The sequence below is a fragment of the Hyperoodon ampullatus genome (genome assembly GCF_949752795.1).
Source record: "Hyperoodon ampullatus genome assembly, chromosome: X".
Classification (NCBI taxonomy): Eukaryota; Metazoa; Chordata; class Mammalia; order Artiodactyla; family Ziphiidae; genus Hyperoodon; species Hyperoodon ampullatus.
This window is the reverse complement of record NC_136913.1, coordinates 126,367,410-126,381,014: the sequence shown is the minus strand read 5'-3', so window position 1 is coordinate 126,381,014 and position 13,605 is coordinate 126,367,410. Positions and strand designations below refer to the sequence as shown.

Genomic DNA, 13,605 nt, shown 5'->3' with positions numbered 1-13,605 from the left:
TTTTTACATTCAGCATAAATCCCTTGAGATATATTCAAGTGGTTGTGTGTATCAATTTTTTTTTATTGCTTTCTTTATTGGTGAGTAAGATTCTATGGTATGGATGTACCACAGTTTAACCATTCATTTATTGAAGGACATTTTCGTTGTTTTTATTTTTTGACTATTATGAATAAGGCTAATATGATCGTTCCTGTATAAGTTTTTCTATGAACTTAAAGATTTCATTTCTCTGAGATAAATGCCCACGAGTGCAATTGCTGGGTCATATGGTAATGGCATATTCAGTTTTGTAAAAAAGTTCCATACTTCTCTCCAGAGTGGCTATACTGGTTTACAGTCCCACCAGTTCTTTTGCACTCTCACCAGCATTTGGTGTTATCATTTAAAAAATTGTTTTAAGTGATTCTGGTTCATGTATAGTGATATCTCATTGAACTTTTCATTTGCATTTCCCTGATGGTAAATGTTGAACATCTTTTTATGTGCTCATTTGCCATCTGTATATCCTCTTCACTGAGATTTCTATTCATGTCTATAGCCTATTATTTTTTTTTAACACTGGCAAAATCAGGCTTTCATGAATTTGAACACAGGGCACAGGTTTCCAGGTGCACAGAAATACATCTCCATTTTATGACTGCTTTTTAAAAATCTCAATCTTTTAGGACAGGGATAAAAGAACAAATTGTTTATTTAAGCAACAAGACCTTCCTTACTATGATCTTATGGGCTTTTTTTAAGAGCTGATCAACTGAATTTCTAGGACTTCTTGCAATTATATATATAGCATGTATATTATTTCCTTTCTACACCCACCTACCACTAGCTGGTTGTTGCCTCCTAGACCCTGGTGAGCTTTTTCTGTGGTTAAATGTTTCAGTTTCTGTATAAACACAGAGCCTCTTTGTTGTCTTCTATAAATAATATTTTCTTCCTCTGTGTGTCATTACAGTCCCTTTAGGCTTTTTGTTTCCTCTTCATGAAATAAACGTGGATGCTTGATGCATCCCCTACTTACAAGATGCTGGATCAGGATTCCTATACTTGACATTTAGGATGATCTGTTAGGGGCTTATAGTGTACACTTCCACTCCTACTACAAACGCAATGGTCTGCATTATGACAGAGTTATTAACTTTTCTTTATTCTATCACTCCATCTATTTTTGGTCCTTTCCCACAGGGTATGGCAACAGAGTCCAGTCCTTCTAGTATACTATACAACATGTAAATTTTAACAGTGTATTTAGCCTATAGCTATCGGTGGTGGGTAGCACTGAACTCCTGAACCTCCCAATCCTAGATCCAGTTGATATTTACAAACTTAAAGTCATATAAGACAAGAGAAAATTCTACAGCCATACCATATTGAGGTTTCTGGGGATATTTCTCTATGTTCAGCAGATTTATCAATAATCTCTGGCTTCTCCATTCCTTGGGCAATCAGAAAAAGGACAGCCATTGTACAGTGGACTTGACAATAAAGGAACACCTGGCCAATCACTTCACATTGATATAACTAGAAAGGTTCTTGTCCTTTCCCCTCACCCAAGCTCTGGACTCCTAGCTGTACTTGAGCAGGGAGAGTAGTCCACTGAAAATTAATCACTCTGTTGGCTACATGTATTTTACACAAGTTCCTGAAATCTTATGTGTTGTCATATTTCATGGTTACAATATCTAAATCACACAAAGGGAAAATGGCAGTAAGTCTGCTCATGATAGCTGAACCTAGCACTGAAGCTGGGCTCTACAGGGGCCCAGGCCAGTATAGAGAAGGAGGGGGCACCTGATTGGAAATGTGTGCATAATGAATCTCTTTAGCAGCATCGTTGACCCCTTTCAGATTAAAATCCTCTGAATCCCTGCCCCTTGGAAAGTAAAAACAAAGGTCAAGAGAAATCACCTGTCCAAAGTCATTTAATGTCTTTGTTTGTTCACCCACATCAGTGAGGGTTGGAGGTCTGCCTGTTTTCTCCTAGTCTAGTCTCGGTTAAGCCTCAGTTTCTGTTCAGTGGTATTGTGTTCTCCTGACTGGCAAAGCCTTGGTATCCCTAGTCCAGACCAGACAGACTAATGTTAGGGTTGCATGTCTTTGGTCATGAGCACTGAAATTAAAAAAAAAAAAAAAGAGCACACTTAGCATTTCCAGTTCCTGAAGAATTTTCTCTAATATTTGAATTCTTGTTGTTGTTGGCCTGTGCCTTTTTAAGCCATTGCATCTCCTTCTCCAGTTCTTGTACTCTTATTAGGAGTTTTTCGGTCTGGTTTCTGTTTATGTCATTTTTAGCAATGAAATGATAACCCCAGGAATAAAGGAACCATACAGGTCCGACCCATCTGCTTATCGTGGGCCACTGCTATAGCCCATTTTCTAATTGGATTTTTAAATTTTTTCACTGTTGAATGTCAAGAGCTCTTTATATGTTTCAGATACAAGTCCTTTGTCAGGTAATGTGATTTATATTTTTTCCCAGTCTGTACCTTATGTTTCATCATCACTATAGCATGTTTCACAAAGCAAAAGTCATAATTTTCATGAGGTCCAGTTTATCAATTTTTTCCTTTTATGGATCATGCTTTTGTTGTCTAAGGACTTTTCACCTGGTCTTAGATACCAAACATCTTCTCTAAGATTATATAGTTTTACATTTCAATGTGTGATTTTTTTTCATTTCTGTATAAGATATGAGATTTGGGCCAAGTTTTTTTTCTTGTTATTTTGTTTTGTTTTTAAACTATGAATGTCCGATTGCTCCAGGACAATTTGTTAAAAAGGATACTCTTACTCCTTGAATTGCTTTTTCATTTTTGTCAAAAATAGTTAGGAATATTGGTTTGAGTCTATTTCTGGGTTCTTTATTCTGTTCCATTGATATATGTGTCATCCCTCAGCAAACACCATGCTGTCTTCATTATTGTGACTGCATAGTAAACCTTAATACCAGGTAGGGTGACTCTTTCCACTTTATTCTTGTACCCTCTTTGTAGTTTTGTTATCAGGGTAATCCTGGCTTCATAAAATGAGATGTGAAGTGTCCTCACCCTCTTTGATTTTGTGATAAAGAGGAAATGTCAATGTATAATCTCTAACTGTTTGGTAGAATTTTCCAGTGAAATCACGTGGACATGGGTATTTTTTTTTCCAGAACTTAAACTACAAATTCAATCTCTTTATTGGTTATAGGACTAATTACATTGCCTATATAATCTTTTGGGGGATGGTAATTTGTGGTATTTCAAAGAATTGATTCACTTCTTGTAATCTTTCAAATTTATGAGTTAACAACAGTATCCACTTATTATCCATTTAACTGACTGCAGGATCTGTGATGATAGTCCCTGTTTCATCCCTGAAATGTCATCGTTTTCTCTAATTTTCTCTTTGTCAGTCTTCCTAAAGTTTTGTCAATTTCATTGATTTTTTTTGAAGAAATAGAGAAAATCAATGGGGAAAAACTATTTTATTCTTCCTTTCAATTTTGTTGATTTCTGCTCTTTATTATTTACTTCCTTGCTTTGGGTTTATTTTCTTCTTTTTTCTTATCTTCTTTAGGTAAGAACTTAGGTCTCTGATTTGAGACCTTTCCTTCTTTCTAATGTAAGCATTTAATGCTATAAATTGCTCTCTTAGTGGTACGTTAGCTGCATTCCACATATTTTGATATGTCTTTTCATTTTCATTCAGTTCAATGTCTTTTAAAAAAAATTTCCTTGAGACTTTGTCCTTGACCCATGGATTATTTATAAGTGTTTTTAATTTCCAATTGTTTAGAGATTTTCCTGTTGTCTTTCATATTTCTAGTTTGATTCCGTTATGCTCAGAAAATATGTTCTGTAGGATTTCAATCTCTTAAATTTGTTGAGGCCCATTTTATGGCCCAGGATATACATTATCTTGGTATCAATATATGTTCTGTAGACTCTTGAAACAAGTGTGTACTCTGTTGTTGTTGTTGACTCTTCTATATATAAATTAGATCCTGTTGGTCATTGTTTTGTTCAGTTATTCAATCTTTGCTGACTTTCTGCCTAGTGGTTCTATCAGTTGCTGAGTGTTAGGTGTTTGAAGTCCAAGTATAACTGTGGCTTAGTCAATGTCTTCTTTCAGCTCTGTCAGTTTTTGCTTTGTGTATTTGGAAACTCTGCTGTTGGGTTGATATATATTCAGGACAGTTATATCTTTGTGGTGGATTGATGCTTTTATAATAATGTAATATTCCTCTTTGCCCTTAGTAGCTCTCTTTGCTATGATGTCTACTTCACCAGATACTAATACAGTCATTCCCGCTTTTTATTTTTAATTGCGGTAAAATACACATAACAAAATTTGTCATCTTAACCATTTAAAGTGTGCATTTCAGTAATATTAAATCCATTTATGCAAGCAATCTCAAAACTGTTTTCATCTTGCAAAACTGAAACTCTATACCCATTAAACAACAACTCCTCAATCCCCCTCCCTCCATTCAACTTTCTGTCTATGAATTTAGCAACTCTAGCTACCTCATATAAATGGAATCATACAATATTTGTCTTTTTGTGACTGAGTTATTCATTTAGTAAAATGCCCTCAAGGTTCATCCATGCTGTAAGAATGTGTCAGAATTTCCTTCCTTTTTTTTAAGGCTAAATAATATCCTACTGCATGTATAGACCAGATTTTTAACCATTTATCGATCAATAAATACTTGGGTTGCTTCCATCATTTGCCTATTGTGAAGACTGCTGCTATGAGCATGGGTATACAAATGTACCTTCAAGACTCTGATTACAGATCCTTTTGTGTATATATCCTGAAACAGAATTGCTGGATATTATAGTAATTCTATTGTTAATTTTTTGAGAAACCTTCATATTGTTTTCCATATTGGCTGCACTAATTTATAGTCCTACCAACAGTACACAAGGGCTCTGCCATCATATCCATTTCCCAGAAGAGTGATTCTGCCCCTCAGTCTCTGGTGCAACCCTATTCCTTTTTTTCCCTTAATCTAGCTGAGCCAGGCTGGCATTTTGAAAAGTAATATTTTTTTTTCAGAATTCAGGGAGGAAATACATAAGAATATGTTAGGAAGCAAAAACTTGCCAAGCTTGGCAAGTTCAAGTTTCTATTCCAAGTACTGTCACTTGAACTTTGCTTCCTATTCCCTCACCTCTTTGCCATCTTCTTTTTTTTTTTTTTTTTTTTGCGGTACGCGGGCCTCTCACTGTTGTGGCCTCTCCTGTTGCAGAGCACAGGCTCCGGACACGCAGGCTCAGCAGCCATGGCTCACGGGCCTAGCCGCTCCACAGCATGTGGGATCTTCCCGGACCGGGACACGAACCCGTGCGCCCTGCATCGGCAGGCGGACTCTCAACCACTGCGCCACCAGGGAAGCCCCTCTTTGCCATCTTCTTCACCAAGTGTCAGCCGGCTGCTCACATCACCATCCCCTCACAGAAATACACGGCAACCATGATTCAACTACATGACTTAGTCTTTTTACTTGGTTTTGGTCTCCTAACAAAGAAACTACTTTTTCCAGAGGCAACTGACAAGATTATTTTTTGTTATCAGTTATCACCACCATTATGAATAATTTTATTTCCTTCCAAATTTCTGATAGCATATCTTGTGTTTTCTCTGATTCATAATCAAATTGTCCATTTTGATTATCTTTACGATGTGCCAAGGCTTGGACTGATTTTAATCTATATTTTCAATCCAATAATTTATGTTGCTAAATATAACAATTCATTTCTCATGGTTCCTTTTGTTCTGTTTGTATTTTTAACTTTTTGAATTGCATCTTCAGTCCACTTATTTTCATTCATTCTTCTTTAATGATGAAACTTCTTTAGTCTGGATTTTCTCATATGTACAGTTTTCCCTTATTTAATAGTAATATTAGTACCTAAGTACTTACTATGTGCCACTTTTATAAATATTGGGTTGGCCAAAAGTTTGTTCGGGTTTGGCCAACCCGATACTTTACACACATTTATTTAATCCTCCAATAACCTTACTGAGTAGGAAACTGCACAGAGGTTTTACGTTTTCTCATATTTACCCACGATCACACAAGTAGTGGATGGCAGAGCCAGGATTGGAATTCAGGCAATCTGTCTGCAGATACAGTCCTTCAAATCACCATAATTTAAAAAATAATCTATAGCACTTCCTGTGTTTCCCTTTTCCCATAGAAAATTCTGGCTGGGACTTGCTGCCTATTTATGTCATCCTGGTGCAAATCAAGATAAATAGCAATATACAATACCCTTGAGTCTTCATAAACTATTAATATCTACATTTTGGAAACCTAACTATTTTTCCACAGGAAGACTATTTCTTTTAAAGTGTCATCATAAGTAGCTTTTTCATGGAAATCTTAATACCAAATAGCAGTTGTTGAATTAGTGTTAAAACCTTCCTTTCTCGCCACTTCTCACTTCAGACTATGGGAAAACCTAAAACCTTCCCTGAATACCCTCAATACATATAATATATCCCCCAGCTTTTAAGAAAAATTTCTGTTCCATAGTAAGCTCTCAAACGTATTTTGAATGAATATATTATTGCATTGTGAAAAGCAAACTTTCAATGATTGGAAGTGGAGAGATTTTTCCAGTCTTAAAATAATTTAGACATTTTGCCACTTAAAATTAACTTCCTATCAAATCTCCATCTTGGAGAATTATGAAGCTAATGATCCAGATGTATATAGGTAATATATCCTTCAAAACATCCACAACTTTGCAGAGAAGCTAAACGAAGATTTTTGTGGTGAATAGCAGTAGAAAAGAACCTACCATTGAATGTACAGATTTATAAATCAGTTCACACATGGGATTCAGTTGAATACGAGTAACAACTCAGCAAACATTAGCTCTTATCTTCATACGTGTATGACAAGATATGGTAAGGTTCAACACTGGTATAATTTTTTTTTCTTTCACTTAATCTTTGTTCTCTTAGAGGGCTTGTATTTGTACATTATAATGAGAGTGTGATTATTCAATGCCTTTTTAGGATACTATAACTGAAGCCAACTTATTCTATCATTATTACTACCCCAAAATTATAGCTTCCTGACATACTCTAAAAATAAAATTTCTTAAAATTACACATAGGATTGCCTAAAAACCAGTATTTACAAGACTATTTGCAACGTTTTATCTAAATATCTAAATGGGGAGACCTAGAGACTGATACTTCAATCACATAAAATATGTTGTGAGATTTCTTTCCTACTACTTCCTTTGTGCTGTATTGGGAAATCCCTCTGGTACTATCTAGAAAAACATTTGCTACCCTTCTTGTCTTTACCATTATCATTTCACTATTTGCTCTATTCCAAGCCAATACTGAATGGAAATTGGAAATGAGTATACTCAAAATTAGTCCTTGAACTCATCCTTTTCTTAAAATCAGAGAGTGGACAGAACAAAAACATCAATCAGTGCTAAGTCAATAACACTTGGAAGAAAATGTTCTGTTCTTGCTTCCCTCATCATCCTTCTTCTAATTACTTCCTGAACAAAGTCTGACTTTGAGGACGATGATATGACCTTTGTTTTGACTTTATCTCGAGTCAAATCAGAAGTTTCATACATTTGGTATGTCAGCTACCACTACTTGAGAAAGTCATTTTGAAAGTGGCAGTCTAAATGATTGCCCTTAACCGAGGGCAGGGAGACTGTGTCTAAGCTCAGCCCAATGGACTTGTTTCTCACAGCCCCGCGTAAGTGAAATATTTGGCTGTGGACAGCTGCTACAAATCACTGTCACCCAAACCTGTATGTTGTAGCCTGTTTCTTTCTGGCATGCAGACAGTTATGCCTTATACTGAACAATTCTGAATTGATGGAAATGTCTTATTCATCTTATAGTTTTGCATTTGAATCTCTATACTGCATTTTCTAAAAGAATATTATTCAGAACTTATCCTGAGCACTCCTGTAGTACTTTACTCCATAAATATTCTGTCAGCCAAACAATGTTCCCTGTTTTCAGTACCACATCCATTATTCAGACTCAAAAGGGCACTGAAGATAAGGCTCAGCATTCTGTGTGAATCCTGGCTTCTAGTGAGTATTGGCCTTAAACATTTCTCCTGCACTTTGTGGGCATAGGCCTGAGCTTCAGTATCCTACCAAGATATTAAAATATGCATATGGGACTTTTAAAAATCACTTTTTAACCATCATAGTTAATTCGTTCAGAACGAGATATTTATAAAGTCTCAGCTGATCCTCCAAAAAATTATACGTCAATATGGCAAAATAGTAACTTCATGTTGGAAGAACTTAGCAAACACCAACTTAAGTGATTAAGATGAATATCACTAACAAAAGAGAAATTGACATCTAATATACCTACTGATAGGGTGTGCTAAGAAGAACACAGCATCTTTTTTTTTTTTTTTTTTTTTTTTTTTTGCAGTACGCGGGCCTCTCACCGTTGTGGCCTCTCCTGCTGCAGAGCACAGGCTCTGGATGCTCAGGCTCAGCGGCCATGGCTCACGGGCCTAGCCGCTCCGCGGCATGTGGGATCTTCCCAGACCGGGGCATGAACCCGTGTCCCCTGCATCGGCAGGCGGATTCTCAACCACTGCGCCACCAGGGAAGCCCCGAACACAGCATCTTTTCAGTGTTATTCCTGTTAAGAATGTATAACTTAAATCTATCATGAGGAAATACCAGATAAACCAATATAAAGAGATATTCTACAAAATAAGTGGTCTTTATTCTTCAAAAATTTCAATGTCATTAAATACAAAGAAAGGACGAGGAACTGTTGTAGACTGAAGGAGATTAAAGAAACGTAACTAAATACAATGAATGATCTTAGGTGGGTCATGAATGAGGAAATGCAACTATGAAGGTTGTTATTTAGACAAGGTCAAATTTGACTATGGATTCTAGAAGGATCAGAAAACTTTTTCTGTAAAGGATCAAATATTAAATATTTGTAGACTTGTGGGTCATATGGTACCTGTTGTAACTATTCAATTCTATTGTTGTAGCCCAGAAACAGTCAGACAAAATGTGGTTGTGTTCCAGTAAAAGTTTATTCACAACAAGCAGCAGTTGTCCATGTTTGACCTGAGACCTAGGGTTTGCAGATTCCTAAATTAGAGAATAGTATTATATCAAAGTTAAATCTCCCAGTTTTGGTATTACTGTGGTTTATTGTTCTGGGAAATACCTCCTAAGGTATTTAGGGATTTAGGGCAATGATTCATAATATGTGTGACTTATCCCTTAAATGGTTTTGGGGGAATAAATACTATATATTTACATACTATATGTATTATTTACACAGACAGAGAGAGAAAGAAAACAAATGAATGAATGAGTGAAAGCAAGAAAATGTGATGAAATATTGGTGAATCTGGTGAAGAATAAAGGAAATTCCTAGTACTATACTTGCAACTTTCCATAAATTTGAAATTGTGTAAAAATAAAGTTGAACAAAAAATCTCAATTTAAAAAATAAATGTGCACACCAGATGGATGCCTATTTTGTCATTGGTTTTCTAAACCTACATAGTCAACCCATCATTTTAAGCTGGTCTTTTCTGTCACTCATAATAGCTATACTTACATTAAATATTTTAAAAATTATTTTTAAAATGTCTTCACTCAACATGCAATCTATCTGTGCCTCTGTGACTCAGAGAAATGATCTTAAACTTAGTATTGAGAGGGTATAGTAGAAAGAAATTTGTGGAGTCAGAGGATCTGAATCTGAACTTCATCCATGTTTCTTATTAGCTACACTTATAGGCAAGTCACTTAACTTCTCAGTTTATTCATCTATAACTATGTCATAGTGTTGTTCTGAGCACTGAAATAATGAAGACGATGATGCTATAAAATCCAAGAAGTGCTATGCACAAGGGAGAGTTCCCCTCATTTATAATGACTAGATTTTCTAAGCTAAAGACCAAATGTATAATATACCATTGCATTTATGCATGTTTTTAAAACATCAGATGAATATACTTTTACGAAACCAAAAACTTTGAGACAAGATGTCAAACTAACATGGGCCTCCTCTCCAAACCCAACCAAAGAGGCAACGAAGAAGTCAAGATATTGACAGAACACAATCCTACACTCCACACCTGAAACAAAAGTGTGAGAAATCCTTAGAGACATATAGAAAGTGTTTGGGTCTAAGAATGGAGGGGAAATGACTAATGGAAATTGGAGAGGATAAAGAACCCAAGGCAGGGGGATAAGCTGGTGTAGATGATTCTCTTTGTAGCCACTAATTTCCTTCACATTGTCCTGGAGAGCCCCAAGATATCGATGTGATCAAGGTGGGCTAAGTCAGACTTGGAGCTGGGAGTCACCTCTCAATTGCACTTACGAACCTAGATGTCTAATTACTGTCCTGGCACTAGTCTGAGACCACTCAGAGCCCTCATAAAACAAAATACATATGGAAAAAGCAATGAAATAAATAAAAGCACAACCCAAAGAGTGTTCAAGCCTGGACACATGGATCTGTACCTGCTATATTAATGTGGGGCAATCAAAAGAGTCTCTAATATTGAATAAACAAAAAATACCAAAGATATCCTGCTTTTTAAAAGATATACTTAAAAATAGAAAACTGTTGTAAATAAACATATGGGGAAATAAATGAGGCACATATAAACCATAAGATTTAACAGCACACAGAAACAAGTTCTTTGAACATGGTACGACTAAGGCAGGTTTTAAACATGACCACAGGTTATTAGGGACTCCTTCATTCGAGAGGTGAGTGCTATTTCCTCTCTCCTTGAATCTGGGCTAGATTGGGATGGTTTCAGCAAATAGAGTCTCATGGATACCACTCTGTGTGCCTTCTGACTGAGTCATAAAAAAGTCAAGCAGATTCTGAGTCTCTAGGTCCCTTGGAATACTCGCTCTCTGGATACTTCCTCTTGGAACACAGCTATCATGATGTGAGAAGCCTAAGCCAAATAGAGAGCCCATGTGTAGTCACTACAGTCTACCGTCCCAGCCCCAGTCATTGAGTCTTCCAATCTGAGGCCTCAAATATTGTGGAGCAGAGACAAACCATTCCTCCTGTGACTTGTCTAAATTGATGTCCCACAGCAATCATCAACATGATAAAAATGGTTGTTTTATGTAGCAATACATAACTAAAACAAGAAAAATATTAGAATAATAATAAATAATAATAAAGGAGTGATAAAAATCTTCTGTGTCTTGAGAAAAATACACCAAATAAACCATGCATTAACTAATAAATTCTAATGTACATGATGAGATTCTTTGACCTTAAGAACAACAGAAGTAGTATCTGTCAAAACTGTGGAATATATCTAAAGCACAACTTACAGAGAAATTTACAGTTTTGAATATTTTTATTAGACTATGTGGAAAAATTTAAAAACCATTCAACTAATTAAGCTTGAAAAAAATATCAACAGAGCAAATCTGAAAAGAATAAGAAGGTTTAAAATACAATTAAGGGCAAAACAAATGAGACAGAAAACAAAATATGAGAGAATTAACAAAACGAAAGCTGGTTCTTTGTAAAGACAAATAAGAAATATATTTATGCATTACTCACCAATATAGCTAACATAATCAGAAAAACAAAATGCAGTAAACAAAATGGAGATCAAAAAGTGAGCTCATATACTTATTACTGGGCCTGGCCAGATGATCCAGGATAAATTCCCTATTTTAAAGTCACTGATAAGAATGTTAATTACACCCGCAAAGTCCATTTTGGCATGCAACTCAACATATTCCTGAGAAAGGAGAGAGAGAGAAGGTCACAGGGGCCAAAATTCTGCCTACCACACCTCCCATGTCCACATGGGCTATCAGACTCCTTAAATTCTTCTAATGTCTATGTTGTAAGCATCTCATCAAAAACTTCTGATCCTCTCTCATGAGGGTTAAATGTTTGTGCTGTCATCTACTGTGATTTTTTCATATCTTTAGATCTTAAAAAAAGCTCTGTGTTTTACTTTTGTATGACTCTCTGCTTTTCTGTTTGGGAAGCTGAGGACCACGTCTTACTTTTCTCTGCAGCATCTCCAATATCTAACATTGCAATCAGTGCCCTGTGTCTAGTCTGTAAATGTTTGCTTGGTAAGGAGACAGTGTTGCTTAATGGGCTTTGACTTAAAGCAGACCTGCGTTCAAATGATGGCCCTACTACTTATTAAGTGGATAAAGAGCTGTAGGATGTGTAAGTTGTTATCTCAACTTTCAGTCTTACATCCTCATCCATAACATAGGGATAATGCCACCTCCCCCTTATAAATAGCCATTATTAAATGAGAAAACATAGGCACGTTAATTCTGTCCTTCAAACATTTTTGTTATCTTCTAATTGTCAAGCCACGTGCCTCCTAATGGATGTTTAGTAGTAAATAAGACAAGCTGTCTCTTTCCTCATGGAGTTCACAGTCTAGAAGGGGAAATATACAGTTAAACTACTGTGTATTTTTAATGCGTGGTATATGAACCAAATTGATTCTCTTTGAGTCAGTGGCCCATATGTGGGAAATACCAGTGAACTCCATGTAAATTTGCAAGCTTGCCTAGCAATATTTCCAGAGAATGCCTAGCACACTCTGTTCTGCACCTGATTGTTCTCCTCTGACCTACCATGTGTTTATCTAGTCAACTTTCACTAGTTAATGACTCTCTCCACAGTCCTTTTGGATTAATGTTTCTAGTCTACTGTCTGTTTGGTTCTTAATCTCAGCTTCAATCCTTAATGCTGCTTTGCAAATCACCCTTGTTCCCATTCTCTGCCGGAAAAGGGCTTTTCATCCCCAAACTACAGTCAAACCCATCTCTGGGATCTGTCAAGGAGGAAATTTCCCCCTTCCCTCTCTTGAGTTCTTGTGGCTGGACTAACAGTAAAATTGATGCAAGGCAAAACAAATTTTGATTCATGCATATGGAGGGCCCATGTGGGACCTCAGAAGTGGCCAAAGTAGGCGGCTTTTATACTTTTTAGACAAGAAAAGAATACAATTGTGAGGAATTGACAGGACCAAGAAACTTAGGTTTGGGTACCTTATTAGTGAAAACTCTAAACAGAGTTTGGGCTTGGGGTAGTCAATTAAAGAAGTCACAAGGTTTGTATATATAGGTGTCTTGGCCCCAATTCCCTATCTTTGGCAATAAGGGTGTCCTTCTACCTCCAGATGCAGGGAGAGCACCTTTCATGAGAGATTTATTTCCTGATTTCAGGGAGACATAAAGTGGGTCAGAGTGCCTCTCCTGCACTGGCTGTTTATTAAGTAACTTTAATTCAAAATAATCAATATGTCGTTGAGGCACATTTTGGGGTGGCCTACCCTGGGCCCCAACAGACCCTTCAAGGCTTAGGGCCTCAAGTTTTATAGAGAAATATTGACACTTGGGACAGAAATGCAGAGTTTCCATTTCTCTTATCCTGTACGGCTTAATGGATTTTTGTTCCCTCCCCCATCCTTCCTTCCTTATTAATCAAGACAAACTTAAATTTGAACCCTTGGCTCATAGCACGAGAGAAAGTACCAGAAGATCTCATGGACTCCTTCCTCCAGATACTCTAAGCACTGGTTTCATGTTGTTCCATCAGCCGTAT

At 36.5% G+C, this 13,605-nt stretch overlaps 1 pseudogene across 1 annotated transcript in view; it reads right to left on the bottom strand.

The window, feature by feature from the left end:
- Positions 1-809: 809 nt before the first annotated feature.
- Positions 810-13,605, bottom strand: part of LOC307069828 (tRNA pseudouridine(38/39) synthase-like) — a 44,210-nt pseudogene continuing 31,414 nt past the window's right edge. The window contains exon 5 of the transcript in view: positions 810-1,929. The product of the transcript in view is annotated as a tRNA pseudouridine(38/39) synthase-like (transcript). The remainder of the gene's footprint in view (positions 1,930-13,605) is intronic.